A 20951-nucleotide genomic window follows, 5' to 3' on the forward strand; every position below is an offset into this window, starting at 1 on the left:
AGAGCTCATTAAAGGCTTGGCAGGGTGGCTTATTGTTTAAAGATACCAGCCATTAATGATAGGGTCACAGATGGCAACTGTGACATAAAGTTATAGTAAATTGGTAAAGAATGCTGGAGTCTCACAAGGGCTGCATATTTTTGTTAAGAATCACCCCCCACCCTGCTCCCCAAGTGGACATTAACAAGCCAAAGAATGAAAACAACCCACTGATGAAGGAGGCAAAACGAAGCTGGCACAATCTGTGCCAAGCAACAGATGTTAGCTGGCAGTCCACCACACAAATGGTTATAAAACAGCCATGACGGAATCTGCACCCTATCGTGCCCTCACAGAAGTGCGGTAGCCAGCCAGAATTCTTGCAGAAATTCCTCTTCAGTAAGCACATAAACACAAAATTACACAAAGAAAAAGAGTAACACATTAGGTAATGAAGGATGATTCTGTGGTGTAGTGTGTTGGGTTTTGGTGCCTTCTGTTGGGTGGGAGTATTGTGTTTGCCACACTGTGAATTGGCTGTGGTTGTGATGGATGAAGTTAAACAAAGTTGCTCTCCCAAAAGCTATGAAAAACATAGAATCAAAACTAAGCCAATGCTTTCTTTTCACATAAATAATAGGTCACATCTAGTATTAGTGATGTAATAAGAAAGGTTGAACCCAGCAGTTTGTTTGGGCTATTCAAAACCTTATGAACAGTATTTTCAGATAAAAAAAACCCCACCATTGTGATCCACGCTCAGTGCTCTCATTAATAGTGCTTTTGGACACAGCTCTTTTTAAGAATAGCAACAACCTCTAAAACGTAATCTGACCTGTGTTTATTTTGAAAATAATTAGATAGATTCAATAGGCAACAGTTTACTAACATGCAAAATTTAGGAAATTTAGCAGGTGATACCGAAGTGTTAACATCCAGAAAGGTCAGTTATTATGAAATATTTAGTAAATTAGGAATTTCATAAGTAAAAGTCATTAATCGGAACAGAGAATGATCTGTTTCCCTTATAGCATCTGAAAATTACTGTTTAAGAAACATATTGAAACAATATTAAAAGTATCCATCCATCCATCCGCTTTCTTCTGCTTATTCAGTTCAGAGTCACATGGGGTACTGAAGCCTATTCCAGCTGCCACAGGACAAAAGAAAGCACACACCCTGGACAGCTTTCCAGTCCATCACAGAATAAATACTGTATATAATAGTATTTCCTTGTGATTAAATCTCAACCTGCTTGCAGCTATTGTGTGATTTTTATGTGTTATTATACATATGTATGTGCACACAGTGTGATGATTATTAGTTTTTGTGTCCTGTAAAATGCTATAAGGCAAATTAATTGCAAAACAATACAATGTTAGCCTTGGGTCGTTCTTCCCCTTCTGGTCTCCATGGGGGTTGAGAGTATTTATCAAATGGTGTCATCAACAGCAGCATTTTGGCCCGATGTTAACTTGTGTGTTTGTGTTTCAGAGATGTTTACTTTCCTTCAGGCAGACAAAGCAGAACCCCTGCAGACCCATATGGCCTGGCATATGGCTAACTCTCCTTCTCGCTCCTCTGACTTGCAGCACACACACACACACACACACACACACACACACACACACACACACACACACACACACACACACACACACACACACACCAAAGTGAGTTGAATCACACAGTTATAATGTAACCACACAGGACACCACAACATGATGCAAACAGACAGACAGACAGAACATCCTTTTCTGCCCTGAATCTAGTTGCAGTATCTGGACTTAGATGGGTGGGTGTTCAGAATATTCCCCTTCTTTCCATTTCTTCTTTTAATTTCATCTCTGTCAGTGATTCAGGTAGATCTGTCATTGACTTTGGATTACTCTCCTCAATTTGATCTCAGCAGCTGCCTCTTCTTCAAGTTGTGCATAACTAGTGAATCTGCAGGACTTTGATAAATCTTTGGCAGCCTTGTAGGCATAGTAACTGTTGCTATGAAAAGAATTTGGAGGGAGGTTAAATACTGGTATGTACTCACTTGAGAACATGCACATAAATATGTAAACGTAATTTCCCATATGGATTCATTACTCTGCAGTGTGCAAATCCTCTCTCTGATTCATATGTGTAGCAAATCCCCTGGTGGATTTCTGTGTTTGTGTCTGTGATCCTTCATTATGGATTCTAAAAAGAACACTGACTAACATAACTGTAATTAATATGCAATAAGCTCTAGCACTAACACTAACAACACACTCAACATTTTTTACAAACCTATGTCTCTCTTTGTGAGGATTAACTGACTTCCTAATAAATCACTCCCTAAGACAATTATCCACACCCTAACAATCACAGCAACCCTTAACCAATGACTTAAACTTAACCCTATCCTTAAAAAAATGCCTTATGTACACTTCCTTGAATTTTAAACAGAACGTGAGAACATGTTCTGACTTCCTGCAGATGTGCTAATTTCCTCAGGTGTAAAATTGTTCCCTACAACAATGGATTTACATGGATAGACAAACAGAGACACTCATCTTTCATTTTCTCCTCTCATTTGAAATTTTAGAGTGAATATGACTGAATAAATTTGCTTATTTGCATTAAAAAGCTACACACAAAGAAACACTAAGTGTATGTGACTTGCCCATTCACCATGGAGGTATTTTCAACTCATCATGAATGGTACAAAACAGCCACCTCAATTAGAACACCCTTGCACCTAATCAGCTGAGCAGTATCAGCTGACTATTACCTGTGCTAATTACACTGAAAACAACGCAGTGATGTGTGATTATCTGATGTACTCACTTTTTCACCTCTCTGATCCTTCATGTCACTGACTGTTTCTACATGTTACAAGTTGTTATTCCTGATGACTCGTGCTGCCATTACTGATTATCCTGATGTCTGGATGTCTGGCTTTGCCGTCACAGCTTCCTCTCATTGTTTTCATCGCACTTGACTTGGTATCTTGTGCCTTTTGAGTTGCATGTGTTTGTGCATGTGTGTGTGTGTGTGTTTTCTGTGTTACTAATGTGTTGTGGTCTTCCTACTCCTGAGAGGTCTCTACCACCAGTGTTGAGTGTAACACTTTGAACTACATACACTGCATTGCACATTATATTTGCTTGTAATGCAATAGTCTGCAGTTACAGTTTACCTGACTTCATTTTGAGACAAAAGATTGCAAAATATTCTAGAAATGCAAATTACTTTAAATTTACTGTGTAAATAGGGTAAGAATGTGATGTTACAGTGTTTAGGAACACATGGTACCAAGGGTCAAATTATCTAATAGTCTACACCAACGCAGTAACTTCTTTTGAGGGTAAAATGTTAATGAAAGATATCCAAGAATAGATTAATGTGGACCACCAGTACTAATGAACTTGTACTCTTTAGAAACTACCGTTTGAGCTGTTTGGTACAGCTCAACCTACAAGCAAATGACATGCATCTAAGTGGTAGAGAACTGATTATTAAACAGGTTCTCAGATGAAATGATATTTCAATATTAAAAACCTCAAAAATATTTGATGTGGTCAATATTACCTGATTTCAGAACTGATTTCTGGGGAAATGGATCCAGGGGCATTCGTTTTCATACTTATGAATGATTTCTAAAACTCAGATGCTTTTTCCAAAGATAGCTTCCAAACTCTAATTAAGTTTTTATGATAAATGTGAGACAGTTATTTTGTTGTTGCTAAAATTTTGCCATTCAGATGACTGGTAGTTTGGGTCATTTTCAAAACTGAATTTCTAATGATGACAGCCTTGGAATTGTTTTGGAATTTTTCTTTTCTTTTCTTTTTGTGTGTTTGTTTTATTACAGGAATCATGTTTTTATATGTTATTCTTTAAAAATTCTTCAAAAATAAAATCTTAGTCAGGGAAAAAAATATTTTCAATATGTTACATATCAAACTGCTGCAAGTCTGTTAGAAATTTTTTTAATTAATTTTTGCTCGTCACTATGGATAGCTTTCTGTTTAAATGTGATATAAACAAAACAGTTTCCATCTCTGCATCAAAAAGGAAAAACCAAATCTGGGTGCCAAATAGGATGAGTCTAAAACAAAACAGGTGTTTTCAGTGCTCACTTTCACCTGTGAAGCAACTGAGCCTGCATAAATAATGTTTATCTTTTATGTTTTTGACCCATGGTGATTTGATTGTATTCCATCCCAAAAAAACTAAAATAGCTAGCAAAATGAGTCCATATGTGGCAGAACGAAATGAATGGAGTTCAAATGTAGTGGTTTCTAGAACCAACCAATGCTGCAACCCAGTGCTGGAATCAGACTACTGACCAAGTTGAGTAAGGTTTTGCTTCAGAAGCTCAAACTGTTGGTCTGCAGTGTTGTTTGTGCACAGATCTGGCACGAAATCTCTCTCTATGGGATCCTTATCTAACATACTGGAGATCTCATTTTCATTATATTTCTGTTAAGGCCCTGGACTGTGCCTTCAATAGGCTCAGTATAGAGTCAAGAGCTGGTATCCTCTGGAGGTCTTATAGTAATGGAACACGACCGGGGATGGTGGTGTCATTATCCATTCGTACCAAAGTTAGGAAGTCAATATTGTACTGTTTCAAGTTGTGGACATCAGGTTGAGAGGAGCCCAGTGTTAGGGTGCCTGGGTCGTCGACCCAGTGTTTTGTGTTTTTGGTTCTTTGATTTTGTTTATTTCATTATATTCTAGCTTTGCCTTATGGGTTATAAGATTATTCTTAGTTTAGGTTCTCTGTGTGGGTTTTGTTAGAGTTTTAGTGTTCCGGTTTTCTGACTGTGATCCATAGTTGCTGTATCCCCATGTCAAGCCTGCGTCTCTGTGTTATGTTTCCTGTTTTACTTTGAAAGTCCGTGTCTCATATTAATGCATCTGCTTTTGCTTCCTTTGTCTCGTCAGCCCTGATTTGTCCCAGCTGTGTTTCCCTCCTGCCTCTCATTCCCCGATTGCTCCCTCTGTGTATTTAAGCCCTGTGTTTTCCTGTGTCCGTGTCGTCATCTACCCTCACCTTGCTGTGTGGCCTGCCTGCCTGCCTGCCTGCCTGCCTGCCTGCCTGCCTGCCTGCCAGCCAGCCAGTCAGTCAGTCAGCCAGTCAGTTCAGGTTATTGTTATTTTCAGTTTAGTACAATGGAACCCCAACTTATGAAATTAATTTGTTCCCGAGGGTCTTGCGCAAGTCGAAAATTGTCTTAAGTCGAAGCACCCATCGCGCCTTTTGAGTGAACAATAGGCTATAGGCTAATTGCTAACTGCAACAATATGTCGTTCAAGTGGAACAGCGAAGTACGAAAGCCAAGGGGGTTGTCACATGATTCGGAAGGCATTGTGGGCATTGTAGGCATTCTGGGCTCAGCCAATCAGAACCAGCGGATTTCGTTACGCGGGCATTTTGCCGTAACATGGGCAGAAATATTGCCGTTAATTGCCTTCGTAACTTGAATTTTTTGTTAAATGGGGTATTTGTAAGTCGGGGTTCCACTGTATTTGTATTCTCAGTTTTGCTAGTTCGCTGCTTGCCATCTACCAATAAATCTGAGTTTGAGTTTACTTTCTGCCTCCGAGTGTCTGCGCATTGGGTCCTTCTTACCACCACTCCTGCCTGCACACAGCCTTCACATGACACCCAGAGCAAAAGGTTTTCTAGAATAGGCGGTATGGACACCTGAGAACTTCACAACAAGTTATTCTTTCTGTTCAGCTGTTCAACCCATGAAACAAGTCGGTTATTTTGGTCATTACAGAACCCACATGCAGCCATCAGGTAATATCAGCTGTAGGGCAAAATGTAGATAAAACCTTTAAAATAATTTAAAATATATGAGCCAGAAAACTAGCTAGATAAGTAGTTTTAGAATAGTAGTGACTCTAGATGTATATTTCTTTCAGTTTAAAGAAAAATATGTCTCATTCTTTGTAGATCAGAAGAAGAGAGACACTGAAGACACTGAAAGTAAAAAATAAAGAATGTGCATCACTGTAGTGGTAGATGCTGTCAGTCTTAATAAAATTCTAATTTGTATTGGGAATAATCTAATTGAGTTAATGCCTTACATTTAAGGCAGCAGTGTTTTATTGATTGGTAGATGTGAATAATGGCACAACTTTCAAGGTCAAACACTCCACTGGCCAAATCTACCATCACAATAAGTGGTATAACCTCTTAAAACTTGTGTTTTGTGTGCATGAGTCATTTCGATTTCTAAACTAAATCAGAAGCGATTTCCATGATCTCTTTTTTTATTTCCACTGTGTGATCTTTAAATTGACTTTTTAGAATAATAAATGGACCGTAGAGTGACATACCATATAGTTTATATATTTCAGAAATGTTCCATCTTTTCAGTCAGCAATCCATTAATCACACTCTGCTTTGAGCGAGGGAGTGTGAGCAGGACAAACAACCAAACATTGGGGAAATTGGTGAGAAATTGAGTTGGTTGGCAAGTCAGTAACATTTATCCATGGCATTATTTGTCAGGGCTTTACGATTTTGTAAATAAAATGCAGAAAGGTGTGCAACTTTTAATAATTAGGAGAAAATATTAGATGGTGAAAGAAAAATGTTGGTGTGTATGGTGGAGAGATATTGAAATTGCAACTTAAAGTCTATGATGGGGGGGGGGGGCGTTAAAAATGTTTTAATTATTTTGGATTTCTGTGTGATCAGGAGTTTGTAGTCTGTGTTTATTTGGTTCCACATTTCCTTATGATATCCTGCTAACTGAAATGTAGAAATTTAAGTCCTCACAGTAGCATTACAAGACCTAAAGCAGAGGTTTTTTTTTGTTTTTTTTAAGAAATAGGTATTTGATATATGTCAAACATATACTAGTGCTCAATGCTTGTAACTCACCTCAGAATTTTTCAACCTCTATCGTCTTTTTTGTTGCTATATTTGTTTCTATGTGCTGTATTGTGTAATTAATGTAACAAAGGATACGTAATGGCAGTTAAGCCAAAGTATTTGGGTTCAGCTCATACTTACAGTCATATATGAGCTGATAGTTTTCTTACTTTGTTTTTGTTGTTGGCTTTTGTTTGTTTATTGTTTTGGGTTTGTTTGGTTTTTTTGCTCTTTGTATTTATTGACTTTGTTGGTCTCTTTCTTATATCTGTCTGTTCACACTGCATTTTCATAAAATTGAGTGAGCCTGTGCCTAATTGTCACCAGATCTCTCTCTATTTTTTGCTCTTTGTTTCCTTCCGGCCACTTCTGGCCTGGGGCTTGGTTTCATACTCATCCTTGCAGTCTTCCTGCCAACACCTCTGCCACAGCCATCTTATCCTCATCACCCACCACCAGCTCTCCCTGCTTCCCATTCAACTACACTGATGCATCATCTGCAGTAAAGTCAGTCCTCTGCTTCTGCCATTATCTCACTTTTATCTCTCTTTCTATCTGAGGACATAGAATGTGCATGCCTATATTACTGCATTTATACTGCATGATATCGTGTGATGGAGAATACAACACAGCTTGAGGTATCATTTCAACATGTTCAATACCAAGAGTCCTTATTGAGACTGTGGGGTAAAATGACATACAAGAAAAGAAACGGGATGGGTTTAATCGAACAATATGTGACTTGCAATATGTGCAAATGGTCGACTTTAATTTAAGAGGTTTAACTGTTTAGGAATTGCAGCCATTTTTATACATAGTTTCCCATTTTCAGATGCACAAAAGTAATTGCACCAGTAACTGACAGTTATGTCATTGTTCAAAAACATATGGAGCTAACTGTCAAGATGCACTCAAACAGAGAGAGAATGTCATAATTAAAGTTTGCTGAATTCAGTTGAAATATAAATCAATATGAGCCCTGCTTTGCTGTGCCATGCCAATACAGTGAGTAATTTTTGTGGTTTCATCCCATTAAACATACTATCTTTGTTGACATAGAGCAGTTGATAAACTGTATATAAAGTGGGGTTTTTTTTATGCTTGCAAGCCAATCAGGCACAAATATGTTCTGGTGTGTGCAAAGCACAATGAATGAATAAAGGAGCTGATTGTATAGCATAAATTAAAGCCAAACAAATCTTTCAAATTACCTTTTAGAAATGCTTCTTCAGTGGTGTATACTTATGGCCTGATTATGATCACAAACACCATTGTGACAGTGGTGCAATTCTATTAATATAACTAATTTGTGCTGGTTGTCTCAGATTGTAATTGCCCCTTGTGAATTATAGTAATTTCTTATTGGGTTTAAAGTAATTATCTTTTTTGATGTTCATCTGCATTATCTATGTCACAATTAGAAACTTTATACAGTTTTTATAATTAGCCCTGGCTCAACTATATCACATTAGATTATCTAGTTGTTTTTACAAAAATGTCCAAGGTGCCAAACATAAGCTATGTAAAGTCCTTATAGCAGTTCTAATCTTTAACATACAGAATGAGAGCTTCACATATTGGTATTGTATATAAAATATGCATTCAGAGTAGTAGGAGAAGTGGTTTCATTTTGTAATAAGCTTTAAACACAAAGAAAAACACCTGATATTCCCTTAAAACACAGGAACCTATAGCAATATGATCAGTCCCATCAACAGGTGAGCTGACCTTTTTAAGGCTTGCTATAGAATCACAATGTACATGACTCAGATGTGAGTATGCTCAGCTGTATCTGTGGGTTTTTTTTCCTTTCTCTTTTTATTGCCAGTCGTTTCTATGCATTGTTGCAAACCTTTGTTTTTTAAGCATTTAAGTATGGTAACAATGTCCGAACTATTGACTGATATTGTATTCCCTAAATTTGAAAATATCCCAATCTAAGGAGTTTGGAAAGAAAAGTGATTGGACTTCTTTAAGTTTCTTGAAGACGCTTCACCTCTCATCCGAGAAGCTTCCTCAGTTCTAAGAGCAATTGGTGGAGAGTCCCAGATTTTAAGCCTTATTGGGAGGGTCCCTTAGAGGGTCGGGGAGCCCCTATTGATCCTCTACCTAATCACATGAGCAAAGGTGTGAAAACGGGTGTGGGTCACTATCAGTGTTGGGAAGGCTACTTTTAAAATGTATTCCACTACAGATTACAGAATACGTGCCTCAAAATGTATTTTGTAATGTATTCTGTTACGTTACTCAATGAGAGTAACGTATTTCAAATACTTTGGATTACTTAACATATTATCATGCTTTTTTACAACTACATAAATACACACAGTACTATTGCTGTGTGATTTATTACTATTACCGAAGGTTATTCGCCATACCAATACCAACTAGATTTTTAAATCTTAATATAAATGAGTAACAGTAGGGTGGACATTAGGTAAGGCTGCACTTTTTGCAGCGATCTCATATAGAAAACTATTCCGCGCGTATATAAAACAGGTCCGCGGCTCTGAACCGTAGTAAAGGGACCTCTGGCTAATAAGTCGGGTTCTGTGTCGGTCTCCTAGCCAAAAACTAGCATTACATTGTTGTCTGGGTTAACTTTGCTAGCGAGAGACAGAGAGAGGCGTTGAAAGGCTGCTCCAACGGAACTTATTGTTTCGGAGGAAAACACGAACACAGTGTACAGTCGAGTCTTAATAGCTTACTTACAACTGGGCTCATCAGGTACTCTTCTTGGCTGCAGTGGTTATTATGATATTTACATGCTTCCAGCTCCCGTTTCTGCTCGATGACAGCTCGTACTTTTCCTTTTTCTCCCTCCCTCGCGCTCACAGACACATAACGGGTATAGCAGTCCATTCTCCCTGCAGCATGGACTACACTACCCATGAGGCTACATTCTTTCGGCGATGCCTGTAACACTCTGCCTATTGCCTTTATTAAATCATTTTTTAAAATACTTCTTCACGTCATTATGAGACGCAAGATTGAGACACAACACATATTGAGATACGTGTTTTGTTGACGCAGGCTTGACATGGGGATACAGCAACCCGCGTGGAATTACCAAAAATAGAGAGGGCATAGCCGAACATATCAAACAGGAAAAGACCGTCGTGTAATCATCATAAGTCATATTTTGTATTTTAAATACGTAACAGCAGTACATGTATTCCGTTACTCCCCAACATTGGTCACTATCAGCCAAGGTTTCAGGTGAACCCATTGAGAGACCTTGCCCCACCCTTATATGTGACTTACTGAGCTCAAATGACCCAAGATGTTGGGTAGTCTGTCTTCAAGAAAATTAAAGAAGTCTAGTCACTTTTCTTTCCAAGCTCTTTAGATTACCATGACCTGGATGACACAGACAAAATATCCCAATGTTACAATTGTTAGAATTTACTTTTTTAAAAATTCTATAAAAAATATCCCAGTTTTTTAGGAATTGTTGCAATATTATTTACAAATTTGAAAACAAAAATTAACAAGCCTTTCACTTTGTATCAAAGTTTATCGCCTAGCACATTGAAATGTTGATTTGCATTATATTTACAGTGGCTTGCAAAAGTATTCGGCCCCCTTGAACTTTTCTACATTTTGTTACATTACAGCCACAAACATGAATCAATTTTATTGGAATTCCACGTGAAAGACCAACACAAATTGGTGTACATGTGAGAAGTGGAACAAAAATCATACATGATTCCAAACATTTTTTATAAATAAATAACTGCAAAGTGGGGTGTGCATAATTATTCAGCCCCCTGAGTCAATACTTTGTAGAACCACCTTTTGCTGCAATTACAGCTGCCAGTCTTTTAGGGTATGTCTCTACCAGCTTTGCACATCTAGAGACTGAAATCCTTGTCCATTCTTCTTTGCAAAACAGCTCCAGCTCAGTCAGATTAGATGGACAGCGTTTGTGAACAGCAGTTTTCAGATCTTGCCACAGATTCTCGATTGGATTTAGATCTGGACTTTGACTGGGCCATTCTAACACATGGATATGTTTTGTTTTGAACCATTCCATTGTTGCCCTGGCTTTATGTTTAGGGTCGTTGTCCTGCTGGAAGGTGAACCTCCGCCCCAGTCTCAAGTCTTTTGCAGACTAAAAGAGGTTTTCTTCCAAGATTGCCCTGTATTTGGCTCCATCCATCTTCCCATCAACTCTGACCAGCTTCCCTGTCCCTGCTGAAGAGAAGCACCCCCAGAGCATGATGCTGCCACCACTATATTTGACAGTGGGGATGGTGTGTTCAGAGTGATGCGCAGTGTTAGTTTTCCACCACACGTAGCCTTTTGCATTTTGGCCAAAAAGTTCCATTTTGGTCTCATCTGATCAGAGCACCTTCTTCCACATGTTTGCTGTGTCCCCCACATGGCTTGTGGCAAACTGCAAACGGGACTTATGGTTTTCTGTTAACAATGGCTTTCTTCTCGCCACTCTTCCATAAAGGCCAACATTGTGCAGTGCACGACTAATAGTTGTCCTATGGACAGATTCCCCCACCTGAGCTGTAGATCTCTGCAGCTCGTCCAGAGTCACCATGGGCCTCTTGGCTGCATTTCTGATCAGCGCTCTCCTTGTTCGGCCTCTGAATTTAAGTGGACGGCCTTGTCTGGGTAGGTTTACAGTTGTGCCAGACTCCTTCCATTTCTGAATGATGGCTTGAACAGTGCTCCGTGGGATGTTCAAGGCTTGGAAAATCTTTTTGTAGCCTAAGACTGCTTTAAATTTCTCAATAACTTTATCCCTGACCTGTCTGCTGTGTTCTTTGGACTTCATGGTGTTGTTGCTCCCAATATTCTCTTAGACAACCTCTGAGGCCGTCACAGAGCAGCTGTATTTGTACTGACATTAGATTACACACAGGTGCACTCTATTCAGTCATTAGCACTCATCAGGCAATGTCTATGGGCAACTGACTGCACTCAGACCAAATGAGGCTGAACAATTACGCACACCCACTTTGCAGTTATTTATTTGTAAAAAAATGTTTGGAATCATGTATGATTTTCGTTCTACTTCTCACGTGTACACCACTTTGTATTGGTCTTTCACCTGGAATTCCAATAAAATTGATTCATGTTTGTGGCTGTAATGTGACAAAATGTGGAAAAGTTCAAGGGGGCCGAATACTTTTGCAAGCCACTGTATCTGTTTTTCACTGAGAATAACTTTACAATCTAGTATTATAATGTTTCTGTTTTTTAATACATCCTGTTCCCATCCTGTCATGACTTCTGGCGTGTTCCTGAATAAATCAAAGTTGAAATTTCATATCTCAATTAAATCTGGAACACCACCTCAACTCGGATTTCCTACTTGCAAAGTAGGAGCAGCAACCTGAGTTGGCCACAGTGAACCTAATAAATAATAATAATAATAAACTTTATTTATAAAGCACACTTAAAAACCAAGGGTATCCCAAGGTGCTTAACAAGTAAGATAGAGAATAGGAGGAGGATAATAGAAATAGGACCAAAGAAAGTACTAAGTATGCAATCAGATAACTGTCACTGATACATAAGAAAGCAACAGGTACAGAGCAAACAAGAATTTAAATGAGCATAAAAGTGCATGATATAAAATCATAAAAGAAATATTAACTAGAGGGAAAGGCAAGATTGAATAAGTGGGTTTTTAATCATGATTTGAACAGTGCAATGGAATCAGATGCGCGGAGGTCGAGAGGAAGCAGTAGTCACACTGTCATCTGTAAAGCCACTGTTGTTTGACTCGCTAAATAATCTATACACAGAGCAATGTGCTGCAGTGGCATTTTTTTTAAGTATTATGCTGTATTCCCTGTGATAACTGAATGGCTCTACCTTGCTACGATGCTAAATAAATCCATTTTTCCTCACTTTTTCTGGAACACACTAACACATTGCTCGAGAGTTCAGAGATGTCTAGAATGGGGCATTCTAAACATGCAGCTCTTAATGCATTACCTTTATGACAGAACGGAGCTCTGTGCAGCACAGCCAAAGTAAGGACATCTGACTGGTGGACATCCCTGCCTAGGAAGCCAGTGTTTTATAAGAAGTCATTTGTGCAATCATGAGTGCTATGAACAGAATATACAGGGGAAAAGGTAATGTAAGTAACTCCATGAATGACATTACAGGCTTAGGCTAATAACAAGTGAAGTGAGACTGAACTTAAATTTAAAACGCTTCTTAAATATTTTATGATATTTTGGTCCCAAACTCAACTGAGTGTCAAGGAAACCCTTTATACGTTATATCAGTGTCAAGTTACAACCTTTGAAAAATAAATGTGAGCCTTAGCTGCTTGAGAAATTTTCTAAATTGGTATCAATTTGATGAATACTTGATACAGAAAATGTAATGCATATGAAATGAATTGATCAAGAACCAAAGAGCATTCAAAGCAAAATCACTGACTCCACACTTCATAGGGAAAAGCATTTATTAAAGTCATATTTTATGTAGATCTTTTGTAATTTATATGAAAATTGTACAGAAAATATTGGACTCATGGATAATGGCACTTAAATGCCTTGAAACTCGTTTCTTAATTTGCTATAGTGCTAATCTAACACTTATTTAATTCATGAAAATCCCATTTTGAAAAGTTTCTGTTTTGCTCTATGTCAGGTTTTTCCCTCGTTCTTTTCTTTTTTTTTTCTTCTCTGGTTTCCATTATCTTCTTGCAGTTTTTGAAGCAGCAAATTAATGCAATTCTTATAAGCAAGGTGATAAAAATGTATTATGAATCTCCTGCACTTTTGAACCTCACCGTGTGTGAAAATGCATTAAACTTAGAAAGAACAGAAGAAGATGAGAAACCAAAAAAAAGAGTGAGAGAATGGGGGAGGACAAAAAAGGGAAAACTTCACAATAGTGCATTGTCAGCAGAAGGACCAGGGTGATCTTTCATATTGAGATGTTTGTGCATGTGCGTGTGAGTGTGTGTGTGCGTGAGTGCCACACGCACACACACATTATCTTTGTGAGGTCCTATTTAAATATTAGACCCTGAAAGTCTTCAATTGAAAGATATTTTCACTGTGTGGATTTTTCTTTTGTCCTGTCTAACTCCCAACCAGTCACACAGCAAATGGCTTCCCTTTCCCAAGCCATGTTCAACCAGAGGTTTTTTTTCCTGCTAAAAGAGAGTTTTTCCTTCCCACTTTTACCAAGAGCTTGCTTAGGGGGATTGTTTGATTTTTTTTTTTTCAGTTTTCTCTGTGTTATTGTAGGGTCTTTACCTTAGTATAAAGCAACTTGTGGCAATTGTTGTTGTGATTTGGTGCTATAAAATAAAACTGAACATTAAACTGAGTATTTTTGGAACATGAGAATATTTAGATTGTTTGTTGTCAGAAAGAACTTCAAGAGTCTGGGATTTGAGTTAGTGGGTTGAGGCATTTATGGTAAGGAACTCGTCAAAGTATTATGTTAGTGACAGGTCCTCACACATATATAAGTACAGATATGTGCATAAAACCTGTATGTCAGACATAAAACAAGATTGACTAGCAGGGGTGAGAAGATGATGAGAGGAAAGAAATGCAGCAGGTAACAACATTTATCAGAACAGATGAGAAATACTGTCAGTGTGTCTTTTTATGTTCATGCATAGTGTGCAAAAAGAGGGTACAAGAGGGAGTGTAGGGAGCATAGTATGGAGTCACACTAAAGTATGCAGATTAATATGTATGAGACCATCATATGGATAAATATAGTAATATCACACTTCTGGTCCTGCATACTTATCTGAAATGAACACTCGCAATAAACACATTTATTAAATAATGCACACACACACACACACACACACACACACACACACAGAAAGTCTATTAGAAAGACTTGTAGTTTATGTCACTCCTTTAGTTCTGTCTCTATTGCACATATCCCATGAACAACTACTTCATTCCCTCCTCTTTATCTCCTCCTCCATCCCTCTTACTAAATTAGATTTTCACCATTTAAAAAATGACTGACTTTTTTTTAGAAAACACTTTCTGCTAGTTCATCCTACCATTCTTTTTTCTTTCTTTTTTTTACTCTGGACTGTTGACATAAATTTAAAAATACAAATGCAGCCATTCATCCATCCATCCATCCATCCATCCGCTTATCCTTTTCAGGGTCGCGGGGGGCGCTGGAGCCTATCCCAGCTGTCATAGGGCGAAAGGCGGGGTACACCCTGGACAGGTCGCCAGTCTGTCGCAGGGCTAACACATAGGGACAGACAACCATTCACACTCACATTCACACCTAGTGGCAATTTGGATTATCCAATTAACCTATCCCCACAAGTTGCATGTCTTTGGACGGTGGGAGGAAGCTGGAGTACCCAGAGAGAACCCACGCAAACACGGGGAGAACATGCAAACTCCACACAGAAAGATTCCGGCCTGATGGTGGAATTGAACTCAGGACCTTCTTGCTGTGAGGCAGCAGTGCTAACCACCGTGCCACCATGCTGCCCCCAAATGCAGCCAATAATGCCAAAATTCTCATTAATTTCAATCCAACTGCCTTACCTTTTCCAGAGTATTCATCTACATATCACAACATTTTTTTGTTTGCTTGCTCAGTTACTTAGATGACTCATATGAATACAGCAGTCTGGAAAAGAACATTTTAACAGGAATCTATGCATTTCTATTAAAAACTAACTACACCCTATGATTCAATAGCCTATAGCACCACCTCTAGCAGCAATAAGTCGAAGTAGTTGTTTTCTGCATGCATTTGTCAAGCTCTTATATCATTGTGGAGTTATAGCATTGCTTGAGTTCACTGAGGTTTGTGCAAACCTCTTTAAAGAACTGGTCGCAGCATTTCAGTTTGCTTGAGGTCTGGACTTATCCTTGCAAAACTGAGTCTTGCATCTCCACTTTGGCCTTGTTGGTCCAAAGTACATTATTTTACATGTCTTGCAGTTTGCTGAGATGCAATTTTTCAAAGTTTAGCAATGCTGCAATATTCTTTTTGGCAAGAAAATAAGCCCATCCTGGAAACCCTTACAAGCAAGCTGTTTTTAGTCTTTTTCTAATTCTGTCATGAAAGCCCAGTTAGGATAATGATATGTTTTAAGAGCTTTCTTTACAAGTAGACGTGTACACCTTGCCACATGTGGCCTCAATAGCGCACATGGTGATGGGATGGGGCAGCATCTCACAGAGGTTTCAACTGTCAGACCAGGTGACCGTAATGGCCCATGCCTTTTTTTCACACCTTGGCTTGTGTGACAGCTCACATGATCACGGCCATGTTCATTTCTATTACCTAGATCACCAGTTGATTTATAACTGAAGAAACCTCTCAGATGAGAGCCAAAATGTCGTCAAAAACCTGACATTTTTTAGAGCAGTTGCCTGCTGACTTTTTTTCCTCCTTCTTGTTGCCAGTTTCAAGCACAAGAGGATAGTTCACATTATTTTTCAGTCTTTTCCAGTAGAAGCTTATCTCAAGAACCAATGCTTAATGTATAGCATGATGATTCAATTAAATTCATTGATTTTATATGAACTTTTAGTATGGAGTGGTAATTACAGTGTTGGACTACAGACACCCTTTATTATTCCCTAATTAAATGTGGAAAAAGGTATGACAGCACAAGAGTTCAGTTTACACTATTGTATATAATCTTATGAGTCAATCAGCATTCTTTCACATGAATGGCAAATCTATACTGTGTCTGCAAAGGTGTACAGTGTTTGCCTGATGGTGTGTGTTTGTGTGTTTGAAAGTCATGTTGGTGTACAAGGGCATTTGCAAGTGATCACTGGCGAATTCGTATAAATAAATGCACTCATGTGTGAGTTTCCCTTTGCAGAAATGATGATCTGCAGGCTGGTAATCATCACCTATCTACCTTGAGATTTGAGCTCAGAGTGGCAGAGTCATCTCAAAGACAATCAGAAAGCTTTTGCATGGCATGAGCCTGTGCTCTGTTCTAAGGCATTAGTGTTTTTCACAGTATGTTATTGTCTCTTTATTACTATCTATGAGCTGATGATATGTGTTTGAGTGGCAACAGCCAGCAGATTGTTAGTGCTCTGTAGTTTTATATCATCTATCTTAAACTTTGATAAAAAAAAAAAAAATTATACCTTTAGACTTCGTGTTCTCCATAAGTGCATACTCCAGACTGAGAGCTATGGAACATGGTTGTGCTCAACTATGAAAATCAATGCAGCTTCATTTTCTGAACTTTGTCATTCCAAATGCTATTTCACACAAGTTACACCCTTTAATAGGTTTCCCCTACTCTTCTCTGTGGATCAACACCAAGAATAATGCATGCAGCACTTCTTTACCCAATTGGGACTCTTCCAATTTCTTCCTGGCACTGGCAGCAAATAGATAGGATTCTTAGGCCACTGTATTTGCTTCTATCAAAACAAATACAGTTAAAAATCATTTGAAAATGAAATTTAAAAACATGATCAGTCTATTCATCCATTTTGTACAAGGAAGCCTTTTCACCTCTGTGACAAGTGTTTACACAAACCGTTTGACTAAGAGAAGCTACATGTATGTGGAATTAAGTATCGTATGAAGATCAAGCTTTTTTGATGTGAAAGAAGAGTAAAAAAAAGTTCTGTTACGGGACTCAGGAGTGGTGCCACAATAATAAAGATAAAATTCCTGCAATTGCAGATAAAGTTCAGGAGCAATGAAGACAGTGCACTCGGTTTGCCTTCCAGATTGGATCTGAGTAGTGGCCGGAAGTCAGCAATTGGGGCACACCTGTGTAACCACGGTAACTTCTGACCCCACTTCCGCCAGTCCCTTTATTGTGGCGGGAATGAATCCTGTATAAGTTCCGGGTCAATCAGCTGCATGTCCCTGCTCCTCTGGCTGCTGTTGTCCCTGTGGTTGGCGTACTTGTCAGATCACGACAAATTTTGCACTACAGGCCAGTTGACAGCGTGCAATAACCCGGCCGATTCATTCATCTTTACACTACCTCACACTCGACTCAACGGTGAGTTATTTGTTTGTTTTGTTTTGTCACAATTAATGTACATGCGGAGCCGCGATCGCGCATCCTACAATGCCGGTAAGCTAATGCTAGGCTAGCGACAGTAAGTGCAATTACTAGTGTCATCTATTGAATATTGTTGTTTTTGTTTATTCCATTATGGCCGAATGTTGACTTAACGTATCTAGAGTTGAACGAGTGATTTGATTTTTGTAGTTTTGTCCGTTTTGGATGTTTTTTGTTACTTTTCTGATGAAATGCCGAAACGGCCTATGAGATTTTGCATTGAGTTAAATTCCATTTACATTATTGAATCTGTTGCGCAACACCTGTGATTAATTGAGTTTTGTAAATATATTTGATTAACTTTGGATAATATTTATTAGCTTTAACGCTGATATACTTTGATGGGACCCATGAGAATGTCTTTCTATAATAGTATTTAGAATGACATTCATTATAAGAGATGATGGTTTATTGATTGTTGTATGAAACATGGCATTGATTACTTGACTTTGTTGTTTATGGATTTATGTATTTATTTTGTCACAGCAGTAGAATGCTGTTTCATTTTCTTCTGTGAATGATAATTTCTGTTTTTTGACCTTGTTTAGGTCAGGTTTTTTTTTGTTCTCCCGCGATCTGCCCTGATCAGCGCGAGATGGCGAGCCACCCGACCACCGCTACGGTGCGGTAGGAATTGTGAACCTATGGACTAAATCACAAATTGTTGACAATGACCTATCACAGGTCCATGGAACTAAACTAAATCACATACTGGACTACACCTCATCCCACCTCCTTTTGGAACCTACTAAGCTGTTTTGTATTGTCAACATTATTTTTGTTTGTGATATATATGCATATGTTTTTATTTCTTTTGTACATCCGTCTATACACTTCTCATAACAAACATAATATATATATATTTGAGCTCTACTTTTGTTTCCTGTGTTTTATTCACACCCTCAGGCTCCATAGTCGAATCTTATTCTGATAGCTCATTGTCTATGAGGCTGCAGTCAGGCGCCCTGGTCCTTTAACCGCGTTACACCTGCCTTGAAATCAATAATTCCACCTGTGGTGTTGCTCCATTTTTTCTGTTCTTCTGTAGAGTCCCTGTGACAAAAATAATATATTACAGATATTAGTCATTTCCAAAGTCGTTTTAAGTCCTCATAGTCACAGAAAATAGCCAATAAACAAATTAAATCAATTATATTAAAAGATTAACACAAACATGGACACATTTTGGGTGTGCCACAGTTTGCAATCAGAGTATGGCATGAATGTGCTTATCTGGGCCTAGATTAAGGAATATATATTATATATGAGCTGCTGTAGTGACACTATCCTCTTTTCTCACACAAACCCCTCTGCATGTTCTCCTTCAATACAGCCGTGAACCTCTTCTGGGGTTTTCTTCTTTTCCTTGCCAGCTCCATTTACTAATTGGTGTGTGTGATCTGGTTTCTTGGACAGATAAAGCTGGACATCATCTGCATGGCACCTGAATCCTGTGAAGAAGAACAAGACCTCCCCCATGGTCCATTTACATGAACAAATTGAAGTTGGTTAGACAGATATGATTCAAAACCACTATACCACAGTACATTTAATACTTATGACGTGTTTTAATCTCACTAGTAAAATATTGTGATCAACACTGCACTGAGATCTAGCACGACAAGCATAGACTACTTCACTGTCAGAGGCCGTAAGAAAATCATTTGTAACTGTCACTTGCGTTGTTTCTTGTGGGGACCTTTTGTGATCAGAATTTTTCAGCCCTGTATTAAAAGTTTGATGACTGGCTGCTGTTGGCAGCTCAAATAAGGGGGCTGCTAAATGATTGTGGAGTGCCATTAACTTCTTAAGTCAGTACAAGTAGATCATATCAGACCCTGTTCAGTTTTTCATTCCACAGATTCATTATTGGAAGTCTACTGTTGTAATGTTAACTGGCTTTTGCTTCTTGTTGGGTGATGGGTCTTTCTCCCATATGTTCTTCAAATGTTGCTCAGTTTCAACTCTCAGCTATTATTCCCTAATAGTACATCTAGGGGGAATCTTTGGAGAACAGGTTTATTCTCTTCGTCTCTGCTTCTCTGGTATATCTCTTCAACCTAGTGGCCAGAGCTTTGAGCCTTTGTTTGGCAGTTCTAGAGCCTCAGTGATGGACATCTTGTACCTCTTTTTCTTTCCAGGACCTGTCTCTCATGATACCCTTCTATATCTCCTTGATCTTATAGTGTAGGAAATGATTATTTGATCCCCTTCTTTGTTTGTAAATCTGCTCACTTACAAAGAAATGAAATCTTTATTTTTTGATAGCAGTTTCATTTTAATGCAGAGACTAAATTTGTGCATTTGTGAAGCCTGAGCTTACATCATCTCTGACGGTGAAAAAATGTAAAAGCAATCACTGAAACTTTTTATTTTTGTGATGGTTTTGTTTTTGTGAGAACTGAAATATCTGTGTTAATTTGCCCGTCGATTTTTCTGTTTATTGAGTATTAATCAAAACAACACGTTGTGGATGCTTTACTTAAGTTTCACACCCAGCAGTCATCTGATTTTTAAAAGTTAATGTTCAAAGCTACTCATCAGGAAATGATAGTAAGAATGGAGGCCGTGGAATCGAATTAAACCAGTTATGTTGTGTTGTATTGGATTTATAATTTCTAGTGATAACCTCTAATATAACAGCATTTGATGTAACAATAACAAAGATCCCATAACACTGAGGCTGTCCACAGAGGTATAAGACATTCAAAGGTTGTAACAACAGGCTGAAATAGAGGAAAATGAAGAAGAGACAGAAAAAAATAATGTTTATATCCAGATTTTTTAGGCCCCTTCATAGTCCTTCTCATTGAACCTAGAATAGATAACCTTCTGCCTTCTAATGATTCTGAATGGTATTCCAGCAGTCACTGGTATAAAAACAAAACTGTTGCACCACACCATCACTTCTTTTCCTCATAATGTAGTCACCATCAAAACAGCACATGGAATGATGAACAGAAGAAAATAACTATGTAAACTACATTGAGAATTCATTGAAAATTCAGCCTTTCATTGCCATAACTCCTCCGACACTCCTTATTTTACAAAGAGGAG

The 20951-nt window shown here is 38.3% G+C and overlaps 2 long non-coding RNA genes across 2 annotated transcripts in view; one reads left to right on the top strand and one right to left on the bottom strand.

The window, feature by feature from the left end:
- Positions 1-20951, bottom strand: part of LOC309708430 — a 235350-nt gene that overhangs the window by 158489 nt on the left and 55910 nt on the right. The gene's annotated exons all lie outside the window — the stretch shown is intronic.
- LOC309708428 lies at positions 17626-20470 on the top strand. Its single transcript, XR_014277264.1, has 3 exons — positions 17626-17831; positions 18443-18516; positions 19311-20470. It is a non-coding gene; the product is annotated as an uncharacterized lncRNA (long non-coding RNA).

The sequence above is a fragment of the Aulonocara stuartgranti genome (assembly GCF_965226115.1).
Source record: "Aulonocara stuartgranti genome assembly, chromosome: 6".
NCBI classification, from domain to species: Eukaryota; Metazoa; Chordata; class Actinopteri; order Cichliformes; family Cichlidae; genus Aulonocara; species Aulonocara stuartgranti.